At 43.8% G+C, this 21,972-nt stretch overlaps 1 long non-coding RNA gene across 1 annotated transcript in view; it reads right to left on the bottom strand.

Moving 5' to 3' along the window:
• Positions 1-21,289, bottom strand: part of LOC310894011 — a 40,937-nt gene extending 19,648 nt beyond the window's left edge. Inside the window, exon 1 of the long non-coding RNA XR_014579489.1 lies at positions 74-21,289. This is a non-coding gene — a long non-coding RNA (uncharacterized lncRNA). The remainder of the gene's footprint in view (positions 1-73) is intronic.
• Between the last annotated feature and the right edge of the window lie 683 nt (positions 21,290-21,972).

The following is a 21,972-nucleotide window of genomic DNA, read 5'->3' as shown; positions in this document are numbered from 1 at the left end:
GCTTAGCAAAGGCCAAGTGTGGCAGATATTCTGGGCAGCTGGGAATTCCAAGAAGGCAAGACTAAGCTCTCACCTTGGGCTGTCCAGAAGAAGGGCAGCCCCATGTCCCCTTCAAGGACCACTGTTGCAGCAGGGTCAGCCTTGTTTTCTGCTCCAGATCTGACGAGCAGCTGTGGAGCCAGGTAGATAGGTCTACTTCAAAGTGGCAGAATAAAACCCTCAGCTTACCCTGGGCCACCTCAGCAGTCATCTTCACACGGTGGTGACATGCCCTGAGGGAGCCACCTCCTCCGGCTCCTTAGTGGGGTGGCTCTGCTGCACAGGTCAAAAGCCACGGCCCCTGTGTGGTGGTTTTAAAGGTGGCCTGAGACAACCCTAAGTCTGCCAGGCTGCAATAAAACCCCGAAGAAAGAGAATATTTCCTAACTAAAACAAACAAACAACAACAACAACAAAAAAAAAAAGCAGTTTGCTTTGGGCAGACAAGGAGTGAAGGAGGAATCCCTCTGACAGTGGAGCTGTCCAGAAAGAGCCGCTCCTCCTGGGTCAGCAGCATCGGGATGGACTTTGTTTCCCGACAAAGGAATTACTTCTAAACTTTCAGATACTGCAGAACACCAGCTAGCTTGGGTGAGCTTGTGATGGAAAACCATCGCAATGGTCACCAGAACGTGATATAGCATGGAGTTACGAAGGCTCTTGGCACACTGTTCACAGTTCCTTTTCTGTATCATAAAATGCCTTTCATATGGGAAACAGATGCTAACAGATTCTGAACGTACAGTTTAGGGACAGAATTGCTACAGCAACACGAAGGGTTTCAGCACAAAGCTTTTCTTTGAGATGATCTGTTGTGTTACTGAAGCACACCTTAGGGTAAAGGTTTTATTTATGTATCTTCACTGCTGCTTGTATGGGAAAATCATTTTGGAATAGCAGAATGAAAATAGTCTGCCAAAAGGGTGTTGCGTAAGAATGTAGTAATTCGTTATTTAATAATAACTACTTAAAATGTGATTACAGTAGACGACACTTCTTTTTGTCTAAAATATACTCTTTAGACTACCACCATTTTATTGATGACAATAAAAGGTGTTTTCATGGGTTAAATGTAGCTTCTGCTTTCACCTGGAAAGAGCTAATTCCTTTTGTGAAACTCAACATCAGCAGCCTCCACATGAAACGTGGGCAGAGCTACACAGGTGTATATGGAAAGACAACTCTCTTGGTCTTATTTTGTGAGACTTGGGTGTCTGCAATAGGGACAGTGTAAAATCACAACATTATTTAGGTTGGAAAAAACCTCTAAGATTATCAAGTCCAACTGTTAACCTAGCACTGCAAGTCTACCACTAAAGTTTAGTGAAAAACTAAAAACAAAAACAAACCAAAACAACTATGAGCACTATGAGCATAATGCCAACCTTTTACTGTTAAATTCATCCTGTGCTGTGAAGAAAACACTGTATAACACTGTGGATGAGCACTGTGAATAAAGAGGCTAGCCTCAAAACCACAAAATTCAGTGAGCAATTTCTCCCCCTAACAGAACCTACATACAGGACTCCGAGTTGTGACCACTCAGGTCAAAAAGTAACACTTCCATTTTTTCTTAAACCTGAGATCAGAATTAATATACATGAACTTTGCTTGTAAGCACTAAGCTGACTTATTTAGGGAATTCTCTTTAAAAGGCTCTCTTCATCTATTTAACACAGCATCAGATTCTGTCAAACCAATTAATCTTCATTATAAAATCAGCTGGCTGCTGATAGAACTGCCAGTCACTTTTTTTTCCCCATTGAAAAGAAATGTCAAATCCAGTTTTCCGTACCACTAGCAGAGGTAAGGCAGGAACCTGTCCTTTTCCAAAATTAGGTGACACACACCTGTGTGCTAACAGTAACTTTGTTATCTAGAAATTCTTTCAATCCAGCAAAGTCTTTTAGCCCTATTTTATTCCCAGCTTCACCTCCCATTGCCCGTAACAAAACAGCAAACATTATAATTGCTTTTTAAAAAAATCAAATATAAAGTTACATATTACCATTGTACCTTTGAGAACTATGGTTGTGTGCTATAAGGTATGGCAAGCTCCTACTAAAACAAAAGGACATAGCACATTCATTATTCTCCCCTACTGAGTAATTGTATCACCTGCCTTGTATGGATTCTTTATGCTTCAGCAGAGATGCAATTTCTGGCCAGAGCAACCTCAGTACAGAGTTTTAGCTTCTACGGATGTGTAATCATTTACACCTGTGCAAAGTAGATGTAAACTCACTTTGCACTCACTTTACATAGGTGCAAATGACTGCATGAGGTGAGAAGCAGTGGAGAATCAAGCCCCTAATGACTACAAAGCACTTAAGCAGGGTCTGATGGAGACCAACAGGGGCACATGGGATATAGTGATCAAGAGGTGAATGGATGTCAGCACTAGCTAGGGAGTCTATTCTCCTTCATTGTGTGAGCAGTGTCTATTATTAGCAATGGAAGTCATGCATGTGTGCCCAGAGGATAATAAATCAGTTGCTGTGTGAATGCTCCAGGCCTGCTTCAGCTTCTCCAGCACTGCTGTAAGGGTTAGACCGCAGCAGGAGACCTGCCTTGCCACCCGGGTTGGAAGATGCTGGCTGGCTCTGCAGTTGTGAGAGCGATTTACGTGGAGAATCACACTAAACCTAGGGGCTCTGGCTCGTTTTAGGGTGTATTTCTTGTTGTGAGTCAAACAGGTTATCCAAAAACCTGTCTCAATCACTGCTGAAATGGTACAGGTGCTCCTTGGCCTCCTAAAGCTGCCTGGCAGCTGGGGAGCACAACAGTTTTCAAAGGAAACCTTACTTTTTATGAGCTGTTGGACAGGACAGAGTAGATAGATCTAAAATTAATCTGCTTCCCTTTGTCAGAGGGTCTGACCATAAGGTTAGAGTCAGTAATTACCGCAATGGGCATTCAGGTGGATGCTGGGGAAGAAGGGGAAGAAATCTTTTCATGCTGAATTTTTTTGACCTAAAGAGTAGGATTTATATAACAACTTTGTTTGGTAGTTTGAAAAAGACCTTCTGAAATGTGTTCCTCTTAGTTTTACACCTGCCACCTTTCCTCACTCTTCTTTTCTTGGCTTATTAATAGCAATGGTAAAAGCATCCAGAGAAATACGGTTGCTATAAAGTACTGAAGTTTCTTTGTAGAGTGACACAGAATTACTGAATCTGAAATAAAGTATGTGTGTCATTTTTCCAAGGGACTTTTAAAATGTGCCTCTGGATATATGTGAAAATATAAAATACTGCACACAGGAAAATTAAAGCAGAAAGCATGCGCTCAGGAAGGAAAACTGCTTCATTTGTTACAGCTATCTTTTAAAGGCAGAGCAGGCACACCCTGTGAGTGGCAGGCTGGGAATCTTCGTGTCCCAGCTGATTTTGCTGTGTTTACAGTACCTGGTGTGGGACAGGGCTGGTCATTAGTGCACCAGTGTTTTCTCATGGCCATAGGGTTCTGCATGGCCAGCACTGAAGTCAAGCCCAACATTCATTTGCATCCCACAGCAGTCAGGCTAAATCTGATTCACAAGCGAGATGATGACAGCTGGGAAAAGGGATCATTTTTAGTTGTAAAACAAGCCCTTTTGAGCATGTGATTCATGGCAAATAATCCAAAGGGTTTCTTGTTTTATGAAAGCACTTACAAATGGTGGCATCAAAGACTTGGTGTGAAGGGAGGCTGGCTGAAGCCTGGTACTGAACTGTTGTGGGCCCCTATGGGCTGGAAAATCAGGCTCTAGAAAGGGAGAACTGCCTTGATAGATACATTCACAACAGAGTGAAAGAAACCTTTATGTTCAGGAACAGGCTTTGTGCAAAGAATGTTTACTCTCTGCCCCTGGTAATTTATGAAAGGTTTATTTTACCCCACATTGGGTACACTCATTGGCTTCCTTTGTAGTGGGTGTTTAGGTGCATTTTCAGCATGAGCTATGATTGTCTGACAGAACGTGTTGTCTGTTGTTAGAGCAGGAGTGTGAGGTGTGTCCCAAGGCCTCCTTCCCTCGAGTGATGGCAGTGCCATGTGGTGCCCCCTGAGCTGGCTTCTCAATGCACAATGGACATGGGGCCCAGAGTGAGCCCACTCCCTGCCCAGCACCAGGCCCCTCGGGGCCACCAGCACGATCCCAACATGCCACCTCTCCCAGGGGGTCTGCAGTCCTGGAAGGACAGAAGGGAGCAGGATCAGCTTCCCTTCAACCTTCCCATTGCACTCCAGGACACGGCTGGCACCTGCAGTATGGTACAAAGCCACTGCTCAAGGACAAAGCAGCCCAGAGGGGAGCTACAAAGAGCTGAAGTCCCTTCAGTCTCTCTTCTTTCCTCATCTCGTTCTTTGCACATAGTTCCAGATGTAGCACATCTCAAAGCTGACGCAAGCATTCAGCCGTCTGTAGTGTAGGAACGACTGTCAAACTTCTGCACCCGGTTGTGCTGAAATGCCTGGAGGCAGATGAGGTAGGATGAGGGACACTTGGTTGTATTTGGCACTCGTGGTAGGAGCCCTCCCTCTAGTTCGTAGCGGCAGCTGGCCTCAGGTACCTGCTTTAGTGTCCTGCTAGTCGTGGTCAATGGTGTGCACACTTCAGCTTCTACAGAGGAAAGATAAATACTGTCAATGGATTCTTGTATATTTATGCATTTATCTCACAGGTCTAATCAAATGGCAGAAATTATAAAGGCAGGCTTATGGTAGTCTGGGATCAGCAGCATCTGCTGCTGCTGACAAACAACCCAGCTGCCATGAAATTCTTTTGATATTTGCTGAAGGTGTATCTAAGCTCCTAAAACATACTTCCTTTTAAAAATTTCAGTATTTTTCCACTGAAACTACTTATCTATGGCTATGATATACTCTATACTACTTTAAGCTTTTTAAGTCTAAAGCCAAAGAAGAGTTAAATAGTTAAATTTAAAACAATCTTGAGAAAGGCCCCTTATTATGAGGTTACCCTCATAGTGCTTAACTCCACCCTTCAGCCCCCATGTGTCCTACCTTACTCCTAAAACTACTTGGGACCCAGGGCTTGAACTATTTCTCTTCTTTCATCCCCAGAAGATTCAGTTTGCTCTCAGAGCATACGTGCATCCTAGATGCATGCTGCTTTAGTCAAAAATCCTGCAAAAGTCCTGTGCTTCAAATGTGGTATGAACCCTGATGCTCCCACCTAGCACAGTGGTTAGAGTGCTTTGCTGGGGACTAGAAGACCTGAATTCAACGTCCTTGCTGGCTGGAGGGGACTAGACCCCATCTCCTGTGAGCAAGCAGAGCTGTCTAACGGTGCTGTGTAGTCGGCTTGCTAGAGGGAGAGATAAGGCCATAGGAGCAGGAGATGAGATGGGGGGCTGCTCTGGGAGAAGGAGGGCCCTGTAAGCTCCTTGCAAGGGCCAGGTGGGCAGCCTGCATGCCCTCCTCCCAGAGAAGTGTCCCAGGCAGTGCCCACATCCCACCTCTGCCCTGCAGGAGGACAACTCTCCCTGGCACAGCGGGGATGGGCTCCCAGACAGCAGTGGCTGCAGAGCCCCTTGCTGTTTCTCACGCTGGGGCTATCTGACAGCCTCTTCTGAACTCCCCATGCCACTGGGAAGCAGCTCGCTGCAACTGCCTTCTGCAGCGCAACGTCACTATTTACTTTATCATTCATGTGCTTGTGTACATTCCTCGCATTTTAACTGTGGAAGCAGAACAAACTGAGCATGTCAACCTTCCTTCCCTCCCTCCTGTCACCCAGCTTGCCTCTGCAGTTTTTTTCCCCACTCGTAAAGGCTGCTATAGTATGCTAACAGATCACTCTCCAAGTGTTTCCATTAGCATCCTTTTCCTTCAGTTGCAGATTTAGCAATCTATAGGGGAAGCATTCAGCATGCCCTTTAAGAACAGTACAGTGGAGAGCATTGCTTCTATGACCAACTCCTGTGTAAGAACAGATCTGCTTAGTCTGGAGTTATCAACACTGATTGCAATCCTAACACGTATGAGCTACTTGCTACCTTTCCTGTAAATGCCTGCAAAAACCAGGGGATGCCTAATGACTTGTTTTGTTACGCCTCCTGCTCTCCTTCATTCTGCCCTGGAGAGTGCCTGAACAAAAACAAATGTCCTTTTTTATTTATTTTCCTCGATGGGTTCCTTGTGTCTGTGTGTCAATGACTTGTTTTCAGATTACAACTTCTGAAATGCCTTCCTCAGCCTGTAGCTGAGCAGATCAAATGGAGACAATTAAGCTCTACTGGGTCTGTCAGCCAAAAGTATACCTCTTTTTCACCAGTCTCTTCTCTGTTTTAAAGCATTTTTTACAAAATAGTGCGTACAAGTATGGGTGGGTGCAAATGCAAGCACACACGGCCTGAAACAAATGAGCACATCTGGTCCTGTGCTTGTCTGTCAAACCATCCACTTGCACTCGTACTGCCTGGTCCTGGTCCTGTACGCAACTCAGGCTCTTCTGAAAACTCAGCCTTTTAATTTTTCTATCCAAAAACACTGCTAAAGTCCAGCAATCACTGACATCCAGTGGTGGCTGAGGATAATTACAAATGTTTATTTTCTGAGAGTCTTGTTTGCTACATGTGGAAACCCAAGATGAGATGAACACTTGCTTTTGAGCTCTACAGAGGGGAGACGAGTCAACCGAAACGTAGCGTTGCTGACATTTTGCAAATGGGAGAGGGCAGGTACTTGAGAGCCAGTACTGAAAGCATCTGTGTGTTCCCTGTACAAAGGGGCTCCAAGTCCAGCTGCACTCCTATATAATTTGGGAGTAGCCCCAGATGGCAAATCGAGTTCTGACTTTCGGAAACTGCATGAGACCAGACCTGAAGTTTCCTGCCCCAGGCAGTTTGGCGCGGGATAAAATTAAGACCTGAGCAACACTGATCCCACTATGCTGGCCCAATAAAATCACTGTGCAGCAGGGTGAGCCCTTCAGGCCCCCCCAGTAAGGCTCAAATACCGATTAAATCCTCCGGTGGGTGATCCTGCCTGAAGAAAACAACATCAAAGTTCCAGTTTTGACTTGATTCCATTTGGCACAGATAACTAACTATTCCTTTATGGCTGCGGGGAAGCGGGGGGCATTATGTATTTGTTACCCTGGTGCAAATACTACTTGTTCCTAAATGTTTGTATAGTCTTTCTTTCTTCTGTATGAGACTGGTGCAACTGCTGAGGGAGTGATCAATTTTTCTTCTTTCATACAGTCACTCCAAGCAGTGTCTGACAGGACATCCTAATTATTATTACTATTATCATCATCATCATCATCATCATTGCCTTATGGAGATGGGGATGGTGAGAGGATAAAGCTAAAAGAAAACTTAGCTTTCATTTTTATTTCTGAAATTCTTTCAAGAGCAGGAGGCGGATTTCGACAAGGATAAAATACTTCCAGTGCAGCAAACTTTAATGGCTGCTGACACCACCATAATTTAAACCTTGGGCATTCATAAACAGTTTGCGCAGAATGCCGTGTAAGCAATATGAGCTCGTTGCAAGGGCTCCAGTGCTTTCTGAATGTAAGACTTCCTCTGTCTCTTCCCCTTCTCCTTCCAACCCTTTCTCTGCTCTTTCTGTACTATTTCCCTTTGCAGAGAGAATATTGCTCCAACTGGTTTGCCAGTCACCGTGGGCCCCATATCACTGACATGTTTCATGTACCTTTGAAAGCTTTGGCCATAAACAACCCCCACTAGAGAGCATTAGCCCTATGAGAGATGGTCTCTGCTGCAAGGGGTCCAGAGGGGAAGAATGTGCCAGATAAAAAAGGGAGTGGGGACCCAGAGGTTGTGCTAAGGCCTGCCTGGGATGTGAAGTCCCTTCACCCCCGTGTCCTGCTCTACATGAGATGTTGCCCTTAGCTGCTGAGAAAGCCAAAAGGGGAGAAGCAGCAGCACACCTTAAAGTGGAAGCTTTAAAATTCCCTCCTCACCTCGAGTTTCACAGATTTTTTGTTTTGCTTGGGGATAGTTTTGTTTTGTACTGCGTGGAGGACCAAACAGAAGAGTCATTGATGTAGAATAGGGATAAAGCCCCTGCCTCGCAGCCCACAGGCCCACCTTCCCCAGGTGACCAGGCTGGCAGAAAATGACAATGAACCAGGACGCACTCAAGGAGATGAAGTAGCCGAGCTTGCTCTGAGGCTGATACAAGTCTCCACGCAGCGTCACTAATGAAGAATTGCTCTGCCCGTGGCTGGGGAGAAAGCCAGAATCTCTTTTCTGATACTGAAATAAAGCAGCCCCCTTTTAGACCAGTCAGGAAAGTAATTGTTCATTCCTCAGGTCGAGCAGCACATGTGCAATCTCTTTGTTAAGTAGCTTTCTAAATTTTTGCTCCTTGGCTGCCGCCACCACAGCCTGCGGGATCGCCAGCCCCGAGCGGCGGCCAGGAAACCCACTCCCAGCACGAACGGGACTAACGCAGCGCTCTGCGCCTGCCGCGCAGCCCAGCACCAACGGGACGCCAGCCACGGCCGCTGGAGAGGGTGGGAGGAAAGACCATGCCTACCAAATACAGCTTCTAAAAATTCGGTGTGGCTTCTCTGGCTACAGAGCACACAGAAACTTAAACTGTGAGAGACTGATGTGTGGAAGAGGAAGGGAGCCTTGGTGGCTATTGCTGGCTGAAGTAGAAATGAGGGGAAAAAGCTGGAGGACACTTTTTTCTTACAAAATAGCCATCAGCTGCAAGGTCAATATGCTGTAGCTAAACAAGCCCAGGTAGAAGGCTCAACAGTGAGAAAGAGCAGGGCGACTAGTTCAGGTATGGGGGAACTAAATTTATCACAAGCTAAAAAACAAAGTCAGATCTCCTTGAGGTATTGAAATAACTTTGCTACTGCTTTGAACACCTGCTACTGCAGAGTGGCAGGACTGGAGTATGCCACTGGGCAGACACAGGTGTCTTATAAAATACCTGCCCCTCTTCTAGTCTATTTCTAAAATCTGAAAATGTTGTTAAACAAAATCTCATTCCCACCTAATTTACAGCTTGCACAGTCACCATCTACCTCTGTAGTTTTGCTATATAACACCACCATGCCAGCAGTATCATTTTACACTGGTTTGTATAGCCATAAGAGCTTCAAAGACTTAGACAGAGAAAATGTGAGGGATAACAAGTCCTTCTCCCATCTCATTACCAGTGTATTAAGAATCCTGCTCTGGAGGCAGGCAAGCATCATTGCTCAATTCATTTCCATTAGAAAATAAATGTGCTTCCACATTCCTGGACAGCAAATGACAGGAGGCATTGGCTCACGAGCTAGTCTGCGATTTTACCATGACTGGCTAAAGGACTTGGAAATAAGAAGCGTTTTTCCGCATGGGCCCTGCTGAAACGTGAGGCTGGAAGCTCACCCAGCCAGCAGCCTGCCTTCACACCTTTCTGTGCTTGTAATTCTCGGTCTCTCCTCCCAGGGCAGGTGTTATTTGCCTGCTTGAGAGCTCTAAGGCAGCAAATCATAATATCAGGGTTAAGAAACAGGCAATCTCTGTGGCTGTGCTGTACTCTAACTTCAAGGCTGATCTCATTATATGCTGAGCATCCCTGGCTATTAGCTAACATACTGGGCTACCAGGCTCCACACTAAGGGCGGGCAGAACTGGCTAAAAGTAACTTTTCTGTATGGTTCTTTTTCCTAACATAATGCATGACCAGCTCCTGTTTTTTGTGGCCGCAAAGGCTTCTGCTCAGGTTCCCAACCTGTATTACTTTGGGGAGTTCTACAAATGTCTTCCTCAGAATGAAAAAATGGCTATTTCACATTTTTATGTAGAATCAGAAAAAAAAGTGAGTCTGCAAGTCCAGAACGCCAGCTTTGAGGCTCTTCACCCAGACTGGGAAAGACATGCTTTCAAGTCCCTGCTCTTTCTCAGGTGAAGGGTTTTTAAGTCTTTGCCTCCTTCTACAGAGCAAGAGAAAAGCTGCTTGTTGGCTAGTGCCTGTTCTGAACATGCCCATGGACAGACACAGCTTGTAGCTCAGTGGCTGGGGTTTCATCTTTGCTCTGGTTAATCCTTACACAAAGCAGAACAGCTCTAGTGACAGACAATGAAAATGAGAGTGAGTGAACCCCAGTGCTCCTGGCAGCCAGGTCCTTGTTTGGGATTTGCCACGCAGACGAGCAACTTGAGCTTTCCTCCTTCACGTGTTAAATCAGTACTACACCCTGCTGGGCTCTTCTAACTGCCTCCCTCCAACCAGAAATATTATCATAGCTCTGAAAAAGCATCCCGTGCAGTCATTGTTTTCTTCTTGCTTTCTTGCTGCTCCTGATGAGCAGCATTAGCATGTGAGGAGTCAGTGGTGGAGAGTGTTCCATCCTCCCATTCCTTTTGCTGTCCTCGTCAGGATCACAAAACTAGAACAGTAATTTAAAAAAAGAAAAGTTTTGGCTCAGACCTGAATTTTCAGTAGTTCTAGACTTTTCAGCAAACCAGAAACACTGTCTCCTCTTGAATGGGTCATCCTACACCCTGATGTGTTTTTTTTTTAAAAATCACCATTGATTGGCCTGCAGATCCATGCACTGTTCACAGCATAGGGCATGGTACCTTGCCTGTGTTGGCCTCCAGAGCAGAAACCAGGGGACTTGTATGGGGAGGGGAGATGGGAGTTTACATCCCTATGCCTCACTCAGAACAGGGTTTCTGACCAAAGCAGGTCTGTATGCAGCATGCCCTTGCCACGTGTCATAGGACCAATGTGGTGGGACCAGTGGAACAAGAAGTTGGGTTCACCATCCCCAGGCTTTTGGGCTGTAGTTTGGTGGGACGAACCAGTGCACCAGCTGGCACACTTCTGATGTCCTCAGTTTTCACAGTATGAAATTTATCTTGGAAAGAAATCATTTTATCACTTCCAAATTTTTCACTTCATACTGCTAATTATTTTGGGTTGGTAAACACTGTGTCACTGTTTTTCCTTTTTTCGTTTTGGCAAATAAGCAAGGCATGTGGGAGAAATCTCTCAGCCTACTATTTATGACTCTATACACAAGGCTGGGGCAAGATTTGGAGAACAAGCAGTGAGAAAGACCTCCACTGGCTCATAGCGATGCAGAGCACGCACACACATGACTGAAGGCAGGACTGCAGTTCTGTTGCATTCTTTCTGACTACACTCAGCACCTTATGTTGAGCTGTGCTTGGGAAGAAGCAAGGAAAGCAAAAGGATCCTCCTTCTAAGGTCTGGGCTTTCTGATTTTGTTTTGTTTTCCTTGAAGCAGAGATTGTCATTTTTCATTGTATATGAACAATTCCAAAATCACTGCACACAAGGCAGCCTTGGGGTTCTGTAGGCTTGAGCTCTGTGGGGTGACTGGGGCAGCCTTCAAGGGGTGTCTTTGCATGCTTACCTTCTGCAACGTACTAACCTGTATCCACTGGCTAGCCTTTATGAAACATTTAATTTTGTAGTTTTAGAGCTGTTGAAAAAGCAAAGGGAAGATTTATAACAACATTTGCTAACTCTAGGCCAACTGGTTTGGCACAGGAAAGAACTATGTTTTTCAGAACAGCTTTTCAACATTCCACTGTTAGCTAAAGTGTACGAAAATTACAGTTTTGAAATGACCAGATGTTTTTGCCGAGAAAGAAATAGATGACCTGAAAGGGGAAGATGAGGCCTGAACTCGGGCTTCTATGCTACAACTGTCAACTTCTCAGCTAATGGATGACCTACTACCATCTAAAACTACTAAATTTGTGTGATTAATGCTGCTAAATTGCAGCCACAGTATATTTATAATTTTCTCCGTCAGCTTGATACCATTTGTGCAGCATCACTATAAAAGGTGAAGGAGAGAAAAGGCGATTAATCTGGTGTCCTTGTACAGAACAATATGGCATAGCTCTCCTCAAAGCAGAAGCTTTCAAGTGAAATAAACTAATGGTTTCATCTGTTTCGTTTCCAGCTCTACTTTTTTTAAATCAAGACCAGCAGAGCCTTTCAGTGTTGTCTGTTTTTCTAGACAGAAACTGAGACTTGAAAATTTCTTGCTTTCAGCTTCAAATAGCTCACTACAACATGACCATCTCGGACTTTATTTATTTGACTTATCAAGAGCATGGTGATCTTATTTTGGCCACCCATAATAGTCTAATTGGACTGGCCTGTGCTAAAAATCTGTGCTGGCTTGATGGGATGTTTCAAATCCTTTTCTTATTGCTCTGTTGAGCAGTTAACAGCGAAATGAGATTAAGAACAGAGAGAAAGACTTTGGAGAGATGTGATGGTGTTGGGTTGCAATCCTCCTGCTCTACCTTATAACTATTGTTTAAGGTGCCCAAAAAAGTCCCATGACAGAGAAGCTTTTTTTTTCTCCTCTTCTGCTTCAAAGCAGAGATCTGTTAAGGAGGGCACTGAATGAAGCTTAACACGTTGGAGGATATATTGAAACTATAATTACAGCAGCATCTTTCTCCAGTAAAAAGAGGTCAGTTCCTCACAAGGCCCAGCTGGCTGTCCCCGTGCCTGATTACCAGGGGTCCTTCAGTTGCCACCACTCCTCAGTAGGTGACAGCAGGAGCACCCTTGTGCTCCATTTCCACCCCCTGACAGGTCCCCATCCCACAAGGTGCAGATCTGCAGATCACCGGCTCCAGGTGGTCGCAGGAGAAGCCAGGGCAGCCAGCACCTTGCGGGATCAGCCACAGAGAGCCGCCGCTTCTACTCCTGAAAAATATCATCAGCTGGCCCTGCTCCTCTTCCAAGATTGCTGACACAAAAGCTATTTAAAAATCTGTTTGAAATTATGTATTCTCTGCTTTAGGGTTTGCTAAGCTCATTATAGAAGTGGAATGAAATTCCACAGCACATTTAACATTTTTATTGTTCTTATTTTCTGGGCTTTTCCAGCCTAATAGAGAATGACTGATCCCACTGGTGATCTGAGAGAGAGAAGGTGTAGGAATCGCAGCAGCCTGAGCACCATAGCAATACTGTGACTACCAGTTTGGCTACTTCATTGTGCAGGCTGATCCAAGCAGGGATTAAGAGGATTTTGTTTTCCATTTTTTAAGTTGAATGGGCTGGGACGAGAGCTTTTTACTGCATTTCTGAACAAGTCAGGGTATTTAGAAAAGCAGTAAAAATGGACTGCACCAGAGTTGGACTTTGAGCAATATAAAATCATTTACCACAGGAGATTCGCTGTATGAAACCACCCAACTTCCCCATCTTTGATCCTTTAGTGGTCACTGATGACCTCTTGTCTTTCTCAGTTCCTTACAGCCTTCTGCAGCAAGCCACCCGGCTGCTGTCTGGCAAGGAATGGGAGAATGCAGCCCTGGAGCTTCTGACTGCCAGGATGTATTAAAGTATGAGGGGTGTGTGGTGGCGCAGATCAAATAAGAATCAAGTATAAGCCACATCTTAAATCCAAGTTGACCTTCACCCTCTGACAGGCTTGAAGATGATTGATTGTTTTTCATTTGCTTCCCCCCTGCCTCTCCCCATAGATTCCTAATTAAGGGCAGAAGCAAAGGGAACAACTAATTGTTATCACCAGTTTGGATTTCCAGACTAAGATACTTCAGTTCAGGGAAACGTTGTCCAAATGTTACGCTGAACTGACCCACAGCCAGGAATTTTCAACACTGTGCTCTTTGCTAATCTATATGCATCAAATCATGCACATTTTTCCCTTTTAGCACCTACCACTCCTGCCTGAAGACCGTTCAGCTCTTGACAAAATCTTCTGCCGAAGAGGCGGTGTTTGCCTTTTCCACTAGCACAGGGAATGTAGGCAAGGAGGGAGTAAGCCTCGCATTTCATGAGTGATATCTCAGTTTGTATTATTGACTTCCAGTACTCACCACTGTAGCTGGCTGAGACTTCGTTGATGTTTTCGCAAAAGCAAGGCCACAGCTGCTCAAAGGTATTAGCTTTTGTGACCTTTTCAAGGCTATTGCTACTTCACTTGGATAATTTGACCCATATACCTGCTGTTTAATATGGAATAGTTGTATGCAATTAAATCAATGTAACTGCAAGGCTCTTAATCAGGCACAATTTTACAGAAACCAATTAACAAGGTTGTGCAAATGGGCTGGTAGATCTGAGCACACTTTTGTCTAAGCAGGCATTCAATTTGGCACATTGAAAAGGCAAAACAAACCCCTTGATTTGAACAAAGCAAGCATGGTGTCACTTTTGTGATTAAACATCCACTGCAATTCCTGGCAGTTTGCAGGGTAGCACAGGCAGATGTGGAAGATAAGGTTCATGAACCTGCTCCCAGAAGTGAGGAGAAGGCAATGTTGTCTTCTGTGCCTCCCTTCCCCTTGTCTGTAGCCCAGTGGTCCGGTTGGCTGGCTCATGTTATAAAAGACCCAACTTTGGATAGCTCCAGAGGGTTATTCCAGCTTTTAATTTCTCTTACAAGGAATACCAGACATCTGTCTGGCAATTAGTTCATAGGTCTTCTTGCAGCAGTCTGTTTGTCCTGCCTGTGTCCCACCCTAGGAATCGCTCCAGTCCTTGCAGCCGGGGGCTCTGAACAGGCTGCAGCACTGAAGCTGTGTTTCTGTTTCAGGCACTAGCAGTAAAAACCTGGGCCAATAAATCTTCTATCCTTCATGGATACAAAACAGTCCAGAAAAACCTGTGCAAAATCTTGTCTTGAAGTAGCTCACCACTAGGTTGACATACTAAATGTCAGGTGCATCAAAGACCATTTTTGTGTTTAATTATGTTCATCAGAAATCTAGCAGATTAAAAAAAGAAATGGAAAATTCTTTTTAATACGTAGATGGGAAGGGTGTCAGAAAGACAATGCATACTGCCAGAAATCACATGTAATAATTTAGGAGCAACTTGTACCTATAAGTGAAGCATGTCTATTAGTATTCACACATATAACAGTGTCTGAGTTTATAATTAAAGTCCATAAATCATTGGGGAGCCGAACCAATAAAGTACACGAATTCCATAAACCTAAAGACAGCATGACTATACCAGTCTAAATTGTCAGGTATAGTTTACAACTTTGCAAAATTTTGGAAAATAATTCTGTGAAAACTGGCTATCCACGAGTACCGGGAATTTCTTCTAGGCTGGGACCAAGCATAAAGCTGAATCACGTGTGTTTGTGTGTGTCTGTAAAGACACATAGGAACATATGTACAGGTATAAGTGCATGTCTACGTGTGTGTAAACCCGAAGACCCCCTTTGAAATTTTTTAATGATGACACTTTCTAAAATTAATTTAGATTTTTCCTAACTGATGTAATGAATGAGAAATAAAGCAGTTTAAGTCATTATCAGGATAATCCATTACTGTTCAATGTTTTGAATACTATCCGTGGTTTTCAAGAATATTTAGCAAATTATGATTGAAACACTTAAATACAGACCCTTGCTCAGTACATCTGGAAGCTAACATTTAGTAATACTGATATCATAAAAATTAATAAGAAAGGAAGACTTTGACAGTATAGTCAGATTACCCTGCGTGAATGAGATTATACTCACAGAAACACATGCATATAATATATGTAATTAAAAGACCAAATAAATCTAAATTTTGTCAAAGTATAAATCTTCTTCTTATATTCTTTGGAAGAACCCATACAAACTTCAGCTGTGAGCTTGATCTCAGCCAATAGAAGAGATTTGTTGATGTTCTAGGGTAGCCAGTTTTCACAGTTCTTGTTTCCAAACTTCTTCAAAGTAATAAATTTCACCTGACAATTACAACTCATGCGTTGTACTTCAAAATTATTTTGTATAAAAATGCAGTTAAGCCTGTGAAGTGATAACAAAAGTACCATATCATTAGTTTGGATTACAATTTTGGAGGGCATTTCTAGTTGGAGATTTGGGGGACTGCTCATTTTAATTGCATACATGATAAGTAAAATTGACCATATCCACAGCTGACTGTGACTCTCCTGAACCCAGAAGAGCTTCTTTCATCAGCAAATGGAAGGTCCAGGATATTTCTGGGCAGACAGTGTAAAATTAATGATAACCTTAAGGATATTTTCCTAACATTTAAGTGGTTGGCTTCTGTAAAGCATGCAATCATTATGTCTATTCTCAATATTAATTTTAATCCTTTACAGTACTTTAAAAAATATGCTCAAGTGTGTTCTCTGGTTTCAGTTTCTCTTCTTTTGTATTTGAAATTCCCAGCTGAAATTCTCAGGAGAAAGATTCATTCACACCACCTGTTGGGTTCTTTTCTTCCTAAACCGAGGAAAAAAACCCCATCCCTCTGAAATTACTAAAGGTCTGACTTCTTCTAGGCCAGAATCCCTGAAGCAATGTGTGTGTTGCCCTGTTTTTGTTTTGCTTTGCTTTCAGCCATGGGCAGTGGGGCCGGAGGTGTCACCACACGCATAGGTCCCAGGCTGGCCTGGTGCTGTCCAAGGTAACGAGGATCTCCCCAGCTCTGCCTCGCGGAGTTCTGCTCCATGACAAGACACGGATGTGTGCTGGGGCTGGGAAGTGCATTACTTACATGGCAAAACCCTCCAGGGCTTTTGCAATTCAAGCGTCAAAGTCAGGATTGGAACCTATTCCTCAGTTTTAAAGGGTAGGTGATGTGCATGGGTCACAGTGCCTTCTTCTGAACCTCTCTGAATCTCAACAGGCCCCCTCAGAAACAAAACAGAACAACAACAACAAAAACACCAAGCTTAATATTTATATTTGAGAAACCTATGTGATTTTGGACATTGCCATATCAAAGGAAGTTGAAGTACATTTTACAATATTTGAAGTTTCTTTAAACTTCACAGAAAAATTTTTCTTTGCTGTCTCAGTAAATCCAGCAAGTCTGAAAGCAAACTCAGAATTACAGGGACGCAAAAGTTGCCTTTTTAACTGAGACTGCATGCAGCCACAGAGATCTATTTGGCAGGGAGGGAGAAAAAGAGATCTGTGTGTATGCTTGCATACACCTTCACTGTTTCAGGCAATGTATAATAATTTCCCTTGTGAATAGCTATAAAGTTATTGTAGCATTAAAGCTGGATAGACCTACAGTAATGGTATTTCCTGACATTTCCAAATGTTAAAAGGTCAAGAAAAACAGTACGTATGGAAACAATCTCTTGTCATTACATTCTATAGAATGAATTAAATAAACATTTCCTCTTTTTCCCCCTTCTCCTGTCATTCAATGTAAAAATCTACTCTGACACCAAAAAAGCATGAAACCAGTAAGAGCTTTAATTAAAGAACTCGATAAATGCAGTCTATCCTGCTGCAGTCAGATCTACCTTTTCCTCACTTACTGAGGAGTTAATTAATTTCCAGAAGTAACCACTGGGACACAAACAGGAATCTGTCCAGAGAAAGTCTTCCTCAAAATGCGATGACAGGAGCTTCTAGCGAAAGCCACCCATCTCCAACCAGTACACAGGCTGATGTCCCCCAGTGCCAGTGCTTTACACGTTGTGCAAGAGCACAGCCCCCAGTGAAGCAGTAACTTCAGCCACTGCTTGGTGCATGCTGAGGTGCTCACAATAACTTTTCAACTGCTTTTGAGATCAGATTAGCATCCAGCTGCTCATAACACTGCTATTAATCTGTACGTGTCACGTATTAATAGGCAGCTCAGCACTGGTGCTCAGTACAGCTGGGCACTGCCTGTGAGCAATGTCACAGCCTGATTATCTGGCCCTGGAGAAAAATACAGCAGAACGGATCCAAGACTCCAGTTCTGCACAGTAGTTACCCTTTCTTAGTAGATTTTTTTGTGTTGCCAGACAGCATGGATTATGTTTTCAGAGTGTTGAGCTGTAAATGCTATTACATGTAAACATCTCGCTGGGCACAGTGACGCTCTTCCAGGGCTTGACTGGGCTAAACCAGTAAAGGTGTGACTTATCGGACCTGATATTGCTGTCCTAAGTCATCCAGCGGTCTGGAACAAGGAAAGCAACCAGCACGACAGATTCAATGATGAGCTGCCATTAGAGTCTGGACCAGAATGTTGGCAGTGATGCTCAACACAAAAGCTGTGGCACTGCAAAGTCCCCTGAAGCTGTGTGGAAAACACCACCCTCCTCTATGATAAGACTGAAGGACTTTGGACAGGAGGCAACCACTGCAGCTGCAGGAGGAGTGGAGATACGTATTGGTTAGAGAAAGAGGGATTGACCTGGTGTGACATGCTGGAGACCCCACTGTGTTCAGAACTGCACAGACATGGTGTGCAGCCTATGCAAAGAGCTACAATAACAAGAAAGGGTGATGGAGAACTTGTGTCAGGCCACTGATATTGCTTTTGTTTTGATTCACTGAAGTTCAGTGAGGAAGAGTCAGCCTTACTCTGGGTCAACCGCAGAAGCCGTTCAGCTCCTTTTTGGACTCACACAGAGAAATCCACTCCTATCACTTCTCTACTGTCCTGGACTTCCATTACCAAGCCTTTAATACTCTGTTCTAGTGGTCCCTACCCCAGTTTTCCAGTTTTCACCCTTGATTGACCTCAATTCATCTGAAGATGATGACAACATTCAGAAAAATGCATCAGGAACACTTGCATTAAGTGCAGGTACTCAGTCCCACAGCTGATGCCAGCAACAGAATTCAGAGCAGAGATTTGTGCTGGAAATGCTGGGACAATAGACCCAGGGCACTGCACAAATCAATCTTACGTTGTAAAAACATTTACCAGTCAGAACCAGTCAGGGGGATGCAATTGCTTTTTAGACAGAGAGGCAACAGCACATTGAACCTCCATTGAACCGCTGCTAAAAAGGCCCTAAATACTAGGTATGAAGGATCAGGCAGTTCTGCCAAAGTCACTGGTTAGTGAGAGGCTTGGAGATGTCTTCTGCTGTTCATTTTTGATTTTCCTGTGCTTTCTCTGCATCAAAAAAAGCATTAGACTGCACCAAAGATGCTCCTTATTCTGTTGTCAATTTTTCTATTCTGTAGAGAATAACCTGGTAGAACCCAAGTCAAAAGGCAGATTTCTAAGCTGGCACCACCAGCTCTATGCTTTCCAAAGTGCAACCCCTAGGCAGTAAGACCCATCAAATTAGCTATATTCCCATAATAATATCCAGCTGTGTAGGCTGAGGAATACCACAAGTGTTGAAATAAAAAAGCAGCAGCTTTGAGTCTGTTGAGAGTCCAGTTTACTGTAGACACCTCAGATCTTTAGGCTCAGCTCACCACTCGCATCTCAAGAACAGCCCATTTGATGCTGAAATCTTACTTTGATCTTGGGTTTTGTGCCAGTGTGACAATAATTCCTCTTGTGGCTCTACGCTTTTGTCATTAGTGCTGTTTCTCCTGCCCCACATTTGAAACAGGGGCTGAGAACTGCACTCAGAAGTTATTCACCATGCTGGCTTCAGCGCCTTTTGGCTTTCTACACATCCTAAAAAGTTGTCTCCGAATTGTTTTCCATGCACAGCAAATGCATAAACACACTCAGTGGCTGCATTTTGCAGTGTTACCTCAGTCACCCTCTCTGACCTGGGGCAAATGTTTCCTCTGGAAGACAAACGACCTTGGAAAACATCTGGAAGGAGGCACTCTTACTATCTAGACCCACAGCGTTCAGATGCACAGTAGCACGCACCTCATCTACGTGCAGATGATGACACTTGCTCGCCTTCCACCAGACATGTAGCCTCGCACACATTATGGAAAAAGGCAAGTCTGGTAACGTAACGGTGCAGAGCATAAACGGCTAGTTAGATCTTCAAACACACCCAATATTCCTCGGTTTAGAGGAAGATGCATGAGGCTCTGAGGACAGATTAGGGTCAGCTACAGGAAGTTCCATCCCAAACGTTCTTTCCAGGACCTGGACCCAGAACGAATACGGTAGGAAAAGCCTCCCTAATAAGTCAAACTCTTTCTTCTTTCACTAAATAAAACAAACATTTTTCTAACCTGTATTGTTTCTGGCTCTGCTTGCTGCTCAGCCCCTTACTACGGCTTACTTCAAAATTCCTCACTGGGTGTTTGGCAAAGTGAGTATGATCTATAGCGTGACCTTGTAATTCAGTGCACCGCTGTCATTCTGTATAATGCACTGTAAAGCGTAGCTTTTATTGGAAATGAAACTGCATAAATAAACACTCTCACTTTAATGTGAAGTAAAACATTTTGCATTACAAATGTGCAGATTTGGGTTGGGAGAAATTAGCTACCAGAGAGCCAAAAATCAAGCAGCGATGTGCCTATATTGTTTTGATCTTTTTTAAAACGTAGCCAGTGTCTAATAAATTCTGCTCCAGTTTTGTAGTCTTTCATTAGGGCAAGGATTTGTCTGCGCACTACAGAGAGCTGACTAGGATTAAACCCTCCTTTGGGGCTCTCTTCTTCCATCTGAGCTCCAGCCCCTGCTCCACCACAGTGGCTACAAACAGTCCCTGGTTGCATGAAGCAAGGAGAGAGCACAGTGAGTCCAGCCCTGCAAAATGGATCAAAGATGAGCTTTAGTTATTTAAGTGCAATCTTTGTGTCTACCATGGTAGCTCTACTTTTCTTACCCATATTGACTGACAGCTTGTTGAAAAACTATCCAGCTAATGCACGTGCTCTAACACATGCTTTAATTTTGCACTTTTCAGCCCGTTATTAACTGAGCCATCACTGTTTGTTCAGAATTCAAAGCTGTCTGCCTCCAGTGCTCTTAAAAAGCACTTGGGCAAAACTCACAGGCATCAGTTTTGCATACCATACAGCATGAGAGGTGACGGTAACAATTATGTGTCTGGAAGGAGACGCCCCAACCAGGCTACAGACAGTTAGCTAATATTATTCCAATGTGTCACTCAGAGAGGATAAACCTGTCCTAGTTGTCAGCTATGTAAAACACTTGGATCGTTAGGCTAGCTCTGGCAGTATCTTGCTGGTTGGGTTGCTTTTTTGGTTATATGCTCACAGTCATTTAGTGAAATGCTTGTGCCAGGCCTTTCACCCACAGAAAGTGCTACTGCCTTCAGAGGCACTTGGGTGCTTCGCTCGGCAGGTTGCAGCACCACGGCCTGCATCCTGCGGAGAGCCAGGACCTGGCACTCGACCTGTTCTGCCACAAAACAGCCCGAGGGAGCTTGTTTGCTCCAGAAAATATACCCCATAACAAAAATAAGAGTGACCATAATGAAAAACACAGAGCCACTGGATAGCAAATACAGCTGCTTTTTCCTTCCTCCATTACTTCAAGGCCATCCCTGCAATATGGATCTCATTAATGGCTCAGAGACAGCATTGCAGAATTACAAGTTCAAGATGTTATTGGAAAAGCCACCCCATGACTCTTTTTATGTGTGTTTTTTTTTTTTTTTAAATCATCTTTAAAACCAACTTTTAAAAAAGTGATTATTTGGTGCACTGTAACACTGCCAGTGATTGGGTTGGAAGTGAGTATCTGCACACGCACAGAGAGCATAACTGACAGCACAGTGCAGCTTTCCACAAAACAGAAGAAAAAAAGGCAAAAATATGATACGTAATTTGGGCTTGAGCAGCAACAGAGCACAACTGGAAGGCCTCTGGATCGGGGTCAGTCACTTCATCTGTGCTCGTACACAGATTGATGAAGCTCTAGTCCTCCATTCACAGCTTTCTACTAAATCACACATATGATTATTTCACTGTGCAATCATATTTGGAAGTCAGATGCTATAACAATAAAATATAATGATGTCAGACAGACTGATGTTACTGAACTAATAAAACCCCTCCTTTTCATTGAGAAATATATGGATTTCACCTTAAAAAAAAAAAAGTTTTCAACTTGGCCAATTACCGAAGTTTTGAGTATATGAAGTAATCAGAGTGGAGATGCTGCAACAGGCTTCCTTGGTTATTTGTGATCAGCTGTCCTCAGCTGTCCTGGTGCTGCCTATTAAATAAAACACTGAATATTTAAAGGCTGCTTAGGTCTTCTCACACACCCCTGGTGTAAGAATATTAAACTCAGCCCTTCAGCCTTGTATTAT

The sequence above is a fragment of the Anser anser genome (assembly GCF_964211835.1).
Source record: "Anser anser genome assembly, chromosome: 2".
Taxonomy (NCBI): Eukaryota; Metazoa; Chordata; class Aves; order Anseriformes; family Anatidae; genus Anser; species Anser anser.
Note: the sequence above shows the minus strand (reverse complement) of the source record. Positions and strands in the feature narration are given on the sequence as shown.